The 9286-nt window shown below is 37.8% G+C and overlaps 1 long non-coding RNA gene and 5 other non-coding genes across 6 annotated transcripts in view; all 6 read left to right on the forward strand.

The window, feature by feature from the left end:
• The window catches only part of MEG8 (proline-rich receptor-like protein kinase PERK10), a 125523-nt gene that overhangs the window by 106586 nt on the left and 9651 nt on the right, over positions 1-9286 (forward strand). Inside the window, exons 40-41 of the long non-coding RNA NR_146189.2 lie at positions 4495-4548; positions 5183-5268. This is a non-coding gene — a long non-coding RNA (proline-rich receptor-like protein kinase PERK10). The remainder of the gene's footprint in view (positions 1-4494; positions 4549-5182; positions 5269-9286) is intronic.
• On the forward strand, positions 645-716 carry LOC112443319 (small nucleolar RNA SNORD113/SNORD114 family). The gene has a single exon (XR_003031656.1). It is a non-coding gene; the product is annotated as a small nucleolar RNA SNORD113/SNORD114 family (small nucleolar RNA).
• LOC112443300 (small nucleolar RNA SNORD113/SNORD114 family) lies at positions 1869-1940 on the forward strand. The gene has a single exon (XR_003031640.1). It is a non-coding gene; the product is annotated as a small nucleolar RNA SNORD113/SNORD114 family (small nucleolar RNA).
• Positions 2703-2777, forward strand: LOC112443304 (small nucleolar RNA SNORD113/SNORD114 family). Its single transcript, XR_003031644.1, has one exon. It is a non-coding gene; the product is annotated as a small nucleolar RNA SNORD113/SNORD114 family (small nucleolar RNA).
• On the forward strand, positions 4632-4777 carry LOC112443333 (small nucleolar RNA SNORA79). Its single transcript, XR_003031670.1, has one exon. It is a non-coding gene; the product is annotated as a small nucleolar RNA SNORA79 (small nucleolar RNA).
• On the forward strand, positions 5640-5713 carry LOC112443324 (small nucleolar RNA SNORD113/SNORD114 family). The gene has a single exon (XR_003031661.1). It is a non-coding gene; the product is annotated as a small nucleolar RNA SNORD113/SNORD114 family (small nucleolar RNA).

A 9286-nucleotide genomic window follows, 5' to 3' on the forward strand; every position in this document is an offset into this window, starting at 1 on the left:
ATCATGAAGTTGCTTTCTCAGTTTCTGTTTTTTTTAAGTTATTCATTTAAAAGTGTGAAATATATTTAGAGAATGCAGCTCTAACTTAGTGATAAATAGAGATAGAGTTAACATTATATTGATATACATAAGAAAAACTGAGGATAATTAACAAGAGATGTATCGTTGTGAGAAGAATTCTATATCTAGATTAGGGGCACAAAAAGTATTCTTGAAATTTTGTGAATCATACCTTTAAAAATTATTATTAGGGAAATAATTATTGGATCAATAAAGCTATAGAAATGAGTTTTAAAAAGGGGGGCAATATTAGATCAATTATGACCAATGTTGACGTATGAGTCATATATATGTGTGCCTGGAAGATGGTCCAACATGAAAAATTCTAGTTTATTGTCTCTGCTTCACTTGACCCTTTCAACTAAGGTCAGGAATGTATGAGGAGACATAGTACTATTGGGAAGATCCCCTGGAGGCGGGCATGACTACCCCCTCCAGTATTCTGACCTGGAGAATTCCATGGACTGTATAATCCATGGGGTCGCAAAAAGTTGGACACAACTGAGTGACTTTTACGTTCACTTTCCTTATTAATGAATTAATAAACAAATATAGATGCAAATGAAGAGAAATTTGACCAGTCACTGTCTAATGATGATGTCTGGTGTGTGAATCACATACAATGAATTCTGTGTGTCCAGAAGTCTGAGGTTCAATGCAAAAGAACTCATCTATTCAGCATACTTTAAATTACTGTAGATAGATTTTAGTATTATACAGTGATCTCTTTCTCGGTCTTTGTGCTCATGAATTTTAAAAATATAATTATAAATGAATCAACGGCAGAATAAATTAGCAAATGTATAAATGAATAAAGATGAAGAGGGTGAAACATTGTTCATTAATAAAATATTTAGTCAGGAAAATGAATATTAATATATTGAAATAGATAATAAAATGGACTAAATATATTATGTCTTAAATTACGCATATTTTCAGTGATAAGTAATAACCAGTAATTGCCCTGAGTCAGTTGCATGTTTGATGTTTATTGTATTGAAAGAAAAATAAAAATTACTATGAATTAATAAACACTTAAATGACTCCATACATGGAGACTGGAAATTGTGCATCAATGGAGAGAGGAGAATATCTCAGCACCAAGCTGATCTCGGGTTCTGCCTTGGTCAAGATTATGTTGCCTATGTTAGGAAAGAGAACGTGGTGAGTAGTAGTAGTCAAAGATCTTATTTTGGTTTCAGTTATTGTTTGAGTAAAGATGAGCCTGGTGGGCTACAGTCCACGGGGTCACAAAGAATTGAACATGGCTGAGCAACGAAGCACGCACGCGCACACACACACACACACACACACACACGGTGTATATGGGAAAAGCTTCTTTAGCCAGAGTTCAGGAATATTTAAGGATTTCATGGGTATATTTTCTTAAATAATGTGATTTTTATTAATATCCATGATGAATGATTTAATTGATACAAATGTAACACAAATGAGTAAAATGAGAGTCTAACATGGGTCATTAATGATGACCAGCAGATATGAGATTTGATCAGTTATGAATGAAGCAAAAGTGGGACAATATTGAATCCATGTCCTCTGGAGGAGAAAATGGCAACCCACTCCAGTATTCTCGCCTGGAAAGTTCCATGCACAGAGAATCCTGGAGGTCTACAGCCTATGGGGTTTCAAAGAGTCGGACATGACTGAGCACACACACATACAAATAATCTAAATGTCCATCAACTGGTGAATAGACCAGCAAAATGTGGTATATCTATGCAGTGGAATACTATTCAGCAAAGAAAAGGAACAAATTATTGATAATCTATGACTCTAAAAAGGAATGCTGGATCAGTGATAACTACTGGTGATGTATAAGTCATGTACAATGAATAAGTGTCTCCAACTTTGAGGTTCAACTGGAAAGAATACTGTAAACTAATGAATATTGAATGACTGAGTCTAGGATAGGTGGAATGCAAACAACTAATAGATAGAAGATCTCAAACTTTATTTTTTGTTCTTTTTTGTGCTGTTCAGAATGAACACTCCTGCACTGATTTTAGTGTTCTGCCATGGCCCCAACTCAGTGTTGTGTCAGGAGCAGGGAGACCAGTGCGAGCCACAGTTAAAGTTCATGTCATGGTTTGGTTGGTTTATCATGGTCGGTGCATTGGTAAGAAGTAGGAAATAGAATCAAAGCAGGGCACCTTAGTCCAATAACAGGGCTTGAGAGGCCAAATTGTGTCAAGGCATCCATGTATGAAGCACTGAGGTCAATTCAAGAAACAGATCTCGTTTCTGGGAAATGATTTGATAGGTAGATCTCAGGGATATCAAGGTTCTTGTTTTGTTTTGTTTTTTTTTTTCTGATTCATGTATATTTCTTTTTAGTCATAAGTCATAACTTAATAAATCAATAGGCAGAATATAATGAAGAAAAGGGACTTCCCATGTGGCTCTAGTGGTATAGAAGCCCCCTGCCAATGCAGGAGACATAAGAGACATGGGTTTGATCCCTGGGTCCGGAAGATCCACTAAGGGAGGGCATGGCAACTTATTCCAGTTTTCTTGTCTGGAGAATCCCACCATCAGACAGGCCTGGACGGCTAAGTCCATGGGGTCACAGAGTCGGACACAGTTGAAGCGACTTTGCACTATGAAAAAAAAGATTCTGTGCTTGAACCTTTGCTAATGACTGATGGTGTCAGAGTCAAGAATGATGAATAATACTTGTTTGCATATCTGAGGTCCAGCATGGGAAGAAATCTAATCTATGGCTCTGTTGAAAATGATCCTATAGACAATTGTTACAAATATTTGATTATCCTGTTTGGGGGCTTTTTTGGGTCATGGGTAATGATTGTATTAGTATAAGTGAATTAATGCATAAATGTGGCCAGGCCTAGAGCAGTGATTGCATAGGTAATGGAGCACGTGTTATTAACCTATTTTGGAGGAGTTAGTATTCACATTGCTTATCTCTCAGAATGCAACACACAGAAACAGACGCGTGAATTGTCAGTTTCACATTCTCGGGTGTCTGTGGTCTGCTGGTTATTTGTTTTATTACTAATTAGGAAACATGTTTATAAAATTAAATAAAAGATTAAGCACTGTTTAAATTAAAGAAGGACACTGATAAAAGTTTGTTAGGCAGCACGAGCTATTGTGCTCACAGAATTCCATTACAGAGTTACACTGTCTGTTATCAGTTTGGTGATGAGCAGCGAACTGCGCATGTGTTAGTATTATTCATGCTATGGCATTGAGTGTGTGCAGTTTTATCATTAGAGTGCATAAATGAATAAGTTAATAGCAATCAGTCGCTCAAAGGGACAAAGCCTGGGCCAGTAATGAGCATGTCTTGAAATAATTATGATTTAACCAGTGCCGCTTAAATGATGTCCCTCTTAGAGCAGAAATTCTGTCTCTTGCTGGTTTGGGTAAGAAGAATATTGAGGGACTTCCCTGGTGGTTCAGTGGTTAAGACTTCACTTTCCAATGCAAGGCGTGTGGTTTTGATCCCTGGTTGAGGAGCTGAGATTCCTCATGCCTCATGGTCAAAAAATCAGAACCTAACAACAGAAGCAATATTGTAACAAATTCAGTAAAGAGTTTAAAATATAGTCCACATTAAAAAGAATCTTAAAAAAATGTTTAAAAAATTTATCGTTGAACTAATTAGATTAAAAGAGGGGTTAACTTTCTGCCAGCTGAAGCAAGTGGCACACCCAAAGTTTTCAGGTTAGTCTTAATTTTCTCACTCTGCATCCATTAGTGTATTAGAGCAAAGTCGAAATCTAGGCTGTTTCATTCTTTTTAATATTTGTTTTGTGCTCCCCAGAGTGACTCCTCATAGGTAAATGTCGTGGCTAGGGAGTCTCTGGAGAAGAAGCCTGTAGGCCTGTATAATGGTAAACAGAGTTTTCATCCTTGGGCTACCTGTCTGTTGGATTACAGAACAATGGATAAAAGGCTACATCTGGACACAAAATTTTAAAAGACCAAAGATGAGAATGAATTACACATGAAGGATTAGGCTGTAACCAGTCAATACAACTGTTGAGCTGCACATTTTTAAATATCATCCTAGAACCACACCCCTTGCATTGGAAGGTGAAGTCTTAACCACTGGACCAGGAAACCAGAGGAATTTCCTGTTTGGGGTAAGGTCATTTAGACAGAGAAGAGTCACAGTCAGTGTTCTTGCTCTCGATCAGTGGTGAGTTCTAGTTTGTTAAGAGAAATGGAAATAAATAATGAAGTAAATTAGTCAAAACCTAAATAGCAAGTCAATCAAGGGGAAAACATGGATCAACGGAAAGAATTTTTTTCCTTTCTATATTTCTCTTTTTCAGGACAAGAGATATTCTGTCATTTCATTTAACATTTTAATTTATAAAAGAATGCCTATTCATTTCTCCTTCCCCACCCCCCCTTTTTTTTGGCTATTTTCTTTGTCCTTCATAGAATGGACGTGAACTACTAATCATTCTCTAATGATCAAGACCTTCATGGTTGAAGGTGAGTAATAGCCAACTTCTTGTCTTCTTTGGGGGAACCTGTTTAGGATATTCAGTGTATGGTTTGAAAGTATGGGATATATTTGATGGCTGTTCCTCTCACTGCTTTATACCTTGGGTAGTGGGATTTTAGTCCATCATAGAGCAAGCAGATTTGTTTTCACCCAGAGCACCATGCGGATGGCTTGCCTATCTGATAGTGACTCCTGGTTTTTGCAAGTCGAACAGTTGAAAAAAAGGAAGGACAGGACATAACCAAAGAAGGTCATAAAAGGACCAATGATAAGACTGTGTTGTCAACCGAGGTCCGTGTTGAATCTGATTCAACACAACAGGAATCTTTTACAAAATGAAGTTCTAACCTCTTATCAATGTCAGTAAAGGGCCCAGAGTTCTTGTCTGCAAGATTCATAGTTCTTATGTTGGGTGGTTCATTTAAGGGTGCTTATTATGCTATTAAAATGAACTGAATACATTAATTAATAAAATGTAGGTCCATTCATTCGTAGAGCCAGAGATGAGAGTGTAGTATAAATGATTGTTTACAATTAATTATTGTCATGGTTACCTAGTGTTCACTAAATTAAAACCCGAATCCAGGCATTTTCATTTGTCAACATCTTTTCATTCCACAGGGTGGATCGACTGTAGCTCATTAAGTTACTCTCCAACCATGACGAGCTTTGCCTAATGCCTCTGGGGAAGGAGCACACCATGCCATGTGAGTAATAAAGTTCTTGGTTTGGGTGGTTAGCTTGTGGGTTTCCACTGTATCATTAAAAAAGAATAAATGTAATTAAAATTAAATGCCACGCATAGACCTATGATGAGAATGTGTTATGAGCTGAAGTTTGTGATTAACACAATTTAGCACAAATGAGATAAAAGGAAAAAAAAAAAACTGAGCTTTCCCATTCATTTCAACACTGATATGTCCCCTTTCGTGTTTGTCCCATTCCTCTCTTAATGATGATCTAGGCTGTTACTCATTTAGGAAGTCAGTACTCCATTTGTTGAGTTAGGACTGCGGATTCATGGCTGTTCATTGTAACATCTAGAAACTGTTCAAATTAAATGCTGAAAGACCACACCTGGACCAATGATGTGAATGGAATGCATCTGAATGAAAATTATGATCAATCACGTTTGGAACCCCTGAGGTCCATGGTGAAAAGACAATTAGTGTATGACTCTTGGGGGAATCATCTCAGGATGTTGGAGAATCTAGTTGAGAGAGTTCATAGATACTGGCTTTATACTATCTGTAAATAAATGAATAGATCAATAAATATATTGAAAAGAAAAGAGAGCTCAAAACACAGACCAACATTGAGGATATTTATAAAACAAGGAATATAATTACTTCAGTTCTGAAATTAGTTTCAGTTCAGTTTGAAACTTCAGTTCTGAAATATAATTACTTCACTCACTCAATGTGAACTCCATGGCTCCATTAAGAAGAGGCACATTAAGTTGTTACTGGTTTGTGTGAGACACAGCTAAGCTAAATATATGTTCTTCTCTTAGTTTGAAGTGGGTTTGATTCATGAAAGAAAAAATTTAGGATTAAAGAAATGGTTAACTAAGTGAATGAGTATAAAATATGAGCCAATGATCAGTGTATGTTTCATCTGTTTTGTGCCCCAGAATGACTGCCCCTTGGTTATTTTAGCTATTATTTAATGATTAGTTATTATTTAACTGTTACCTATGTGGTGAAGGAGAATATAGATCAAAGTAAGTATGAGATTAAGTTTTTATTCTTGGTTTGGCCATTTTGTTTATGGATGATGAGTATATTCTTTAAAAATAGATGGTTTCATGCAGTTATAAAACAAATCAAAGATTATGCTGGCACCAAGGATAAGAATTTGTTTGAGAAACATCATAGTTAATTCATGTTGAAAAAGGAAAAAAAGATTTTCATTTGAAAATAGATTTAGTGCTACCTCTTAAAGTAAAAAGGGCATAGATGAATTCTAGACTTAGTCAAAGATATTATTCTTGGGTTGGTTGTGTTTTCCTTGGGTTTTTAATAATTAAACAAATTAAAGATAAACAGGCTAGTAAAATCCCAGTGGCCACTCATGACCAATGATGCGATTATTCATGAAACAAAGATTTGTTTAATTCAACTGTCTACCCCTCTGTTTAAGGGGTACACAGAGAGACTTAATAGGCAAAGTTTACCCTCTTGTTTATGTTTTTATTAATTTACTTTTAACTGGAGGATCATTGATTTACAATATTGTGTTGGTTTCTGCCGCTCGTCAACACGAATCAGCCATACGCACCCTTCCTTGTTGCCTTCCTGCCCGTCTTCCCCTCCATCCCACCCCTCCAGGCTGTCACAGAGCACCGAGCTTGAGCTCCCTGCCTCATACAGCAAATGCCTACTTCCCCCTTGTTTAGAAGCAGATTCTTTGCTATTGATTTTATTTTTGAAAATGAGTACCTGACTACATTAATAAATAAGTAAAATTCGCATATAAAGAAAATTAAAATGCCAAGATTATTCCAATGATAAAATTTTGTGAAACAATAATTGTGGTCGACCCAGTTTTGCTTCTCTGAGATCCATTTAACCAAGAAGATTTAATCATCAATATTAATTCTGTGTATAGTGAGGACATAGAGGTTAAAGTATTCGTTGTGTTCGTTCTTATATTTTAGTGAGTTAAATCTATGACAAACTAAGAAAGAAGACGACCAGTGGTGAAAATGTATTTTGAAAAAGGATTATGATTATCGCAAGTCTCCATTACTGAAATGTATGAAATAAAACATTTTAAAAGATATTTGTTGTAATGGTACATAGTCCGTAGTTCAGGCTTCCTGGGTAACTCAGCAGGTAAAGAATCCACCTGCAGTGCAGGAGGGATAGGCTATTCACTCCACTATCCTTGGGCTTCCCTGGTGGCTCAGATGGTAAAGAATCCGCCTGCAATGCAGGAGGGATAGGCTATTCACTCCACTATTCTTGGGCTTCCCTGGTGGCTCAGATAGTAAAGAATCTGCCTGCAATCCAGGAAACCTGGCTTTGATCCCTGGGTTGGGAAGATCCCCTGGAGGAGGGCATGGCAACCCACTCCAGTTTTCTTGCCTGGAGAATCCCACGGACAGAGGAGCCTAGCAGGCGACAGTCCAGAGTCACAGAGTCGGACACGACACAGCGCCTACGCACAGGGCAGCACAGGGTACAGTTCTGCTCTGCGTGTTGCACTGAAATTATTTGGATATTTTGCATACTGAGATCATAATTCATTACTTGGATTATTTTTTTACCCTATCTCAGGGCAAATACCAGTGATCTGATGGGAGGTGATGGCAGGAGGTCCCTATACCCCAGATTTTAAAAATTTTTCTGGCACTTGGTATCTGAGAGAGTGCAAAAATAACCAATACTAGGGTAATAATTTCAGCTCAGCAAGTATAGATCCAAATGCATGTCAGGCTCTGTATTAGTCATGGCATTCATATCTAAATCAGATCGAGTTCCAGCCATCAGGTAACTCTTTGGGATTAGGTGGGATTACTGATAAATATAATTCAGTATAAGGGCAAATACATGGGTTTTCCAGAAGCACAGAAGGCAAGACCCCACTTACATATCACATGCTTACATATCACATAAAAGAGAAGAGGCTTGAGCCAGTAACCGAATCCCTGGTTTGTAAGATCCAGGACGTTAGGAATTGCACTCCTCATATGCACTGCATGTGGATCACTTGTAATATATTCGTTGAATGAGTTGTTGAATAAATGGTATACATGATGAATGAATGAGGCAGTGAGTTAGTGAATGAATGAGCCTTTGAGTAAACAATGGAATGGAAAATTGAGTGAACATGTGGAGTATAAGAATGAGGGAATAAATTAATGATGCATTGAGCAAATCAATGTGTGTATGTTACATTCTTAAGTGGATGAGTCTCTGTGTGGGTAAAACTGTCAAGAGGTGGATGGTGAGGTCCAAATAGGTCAAGGAGGGAATGGACCAAAGACTAGTAGGTCAACAGTCCAATAAGTGAAAGTTGAGTGAATTAATAAATGGATTCCAGAACGAGTTTATCAATGAATGCTTTAGTAGAAGTTAGTAATGAGGGGATGAATAAGCCAGTGGGTTGATGAGGAATCAAATGAATTAATTGATGAATAAGTCAAAAAATGAGTGAGGGAATAAAGTCAGTAAAAAGCAGACCAAGTTGAATAATTTAACTAATGAGTACATAAATCAATGCATGCACAAATTAATGAGGGAGTGAATAGGCAAATGGATGGGGGAATGCATATATTAGAGTTATCGAGGGAAAGGATAATTATTGAGTGAGTCAATGACTCAGTGAATGAGTATGTCATCCAAGAATAAATGGAGCGCTCTGTGAATGGAAGAGTGAATAAGTGAATGCATCAGTAAATGAGTGAGCAAGTCAGTGACCCGTGTGTGAGGCAGTGAGTGGAGCAGGTCCCACTGGGCTTCCTTCCCTGACCACTCAGCCACACCCCAGCCTCAGGGCACATACTAAATCCCCGGGGCTACCCATCCTCCTCCGCTCACAAGCATTCGTTTACATGTCTCCACCAAGCTGACCTGCCTGCGCAGCCGAGAACTGGGTCAGATTCTTCTCTGTCTCCACAGGGCCTTCCCAGCCTGAGCCTAGGAGGCGCCCAGTAAATTACTGCTGAATGAATGAACGAAGAGCTAAAAATACATGTGCTTTTGTGGAACTGGGATGGCC

The sequence above is a fragment of the Bos taurus genome, chromosome 21, assembly GCF_002263795.3.
Source record: "Bos taurus isolate L1 Dominette 01449 registration number 42190680 breed Hereford chromosome 21, ARS-UCD2.0, whole genome shotgun sequence".
NCBI lineage: Eukaryota > Metazoa > Chordata > Mammalia > Artiodactyla > Bovidae > Bos > Bos taurus.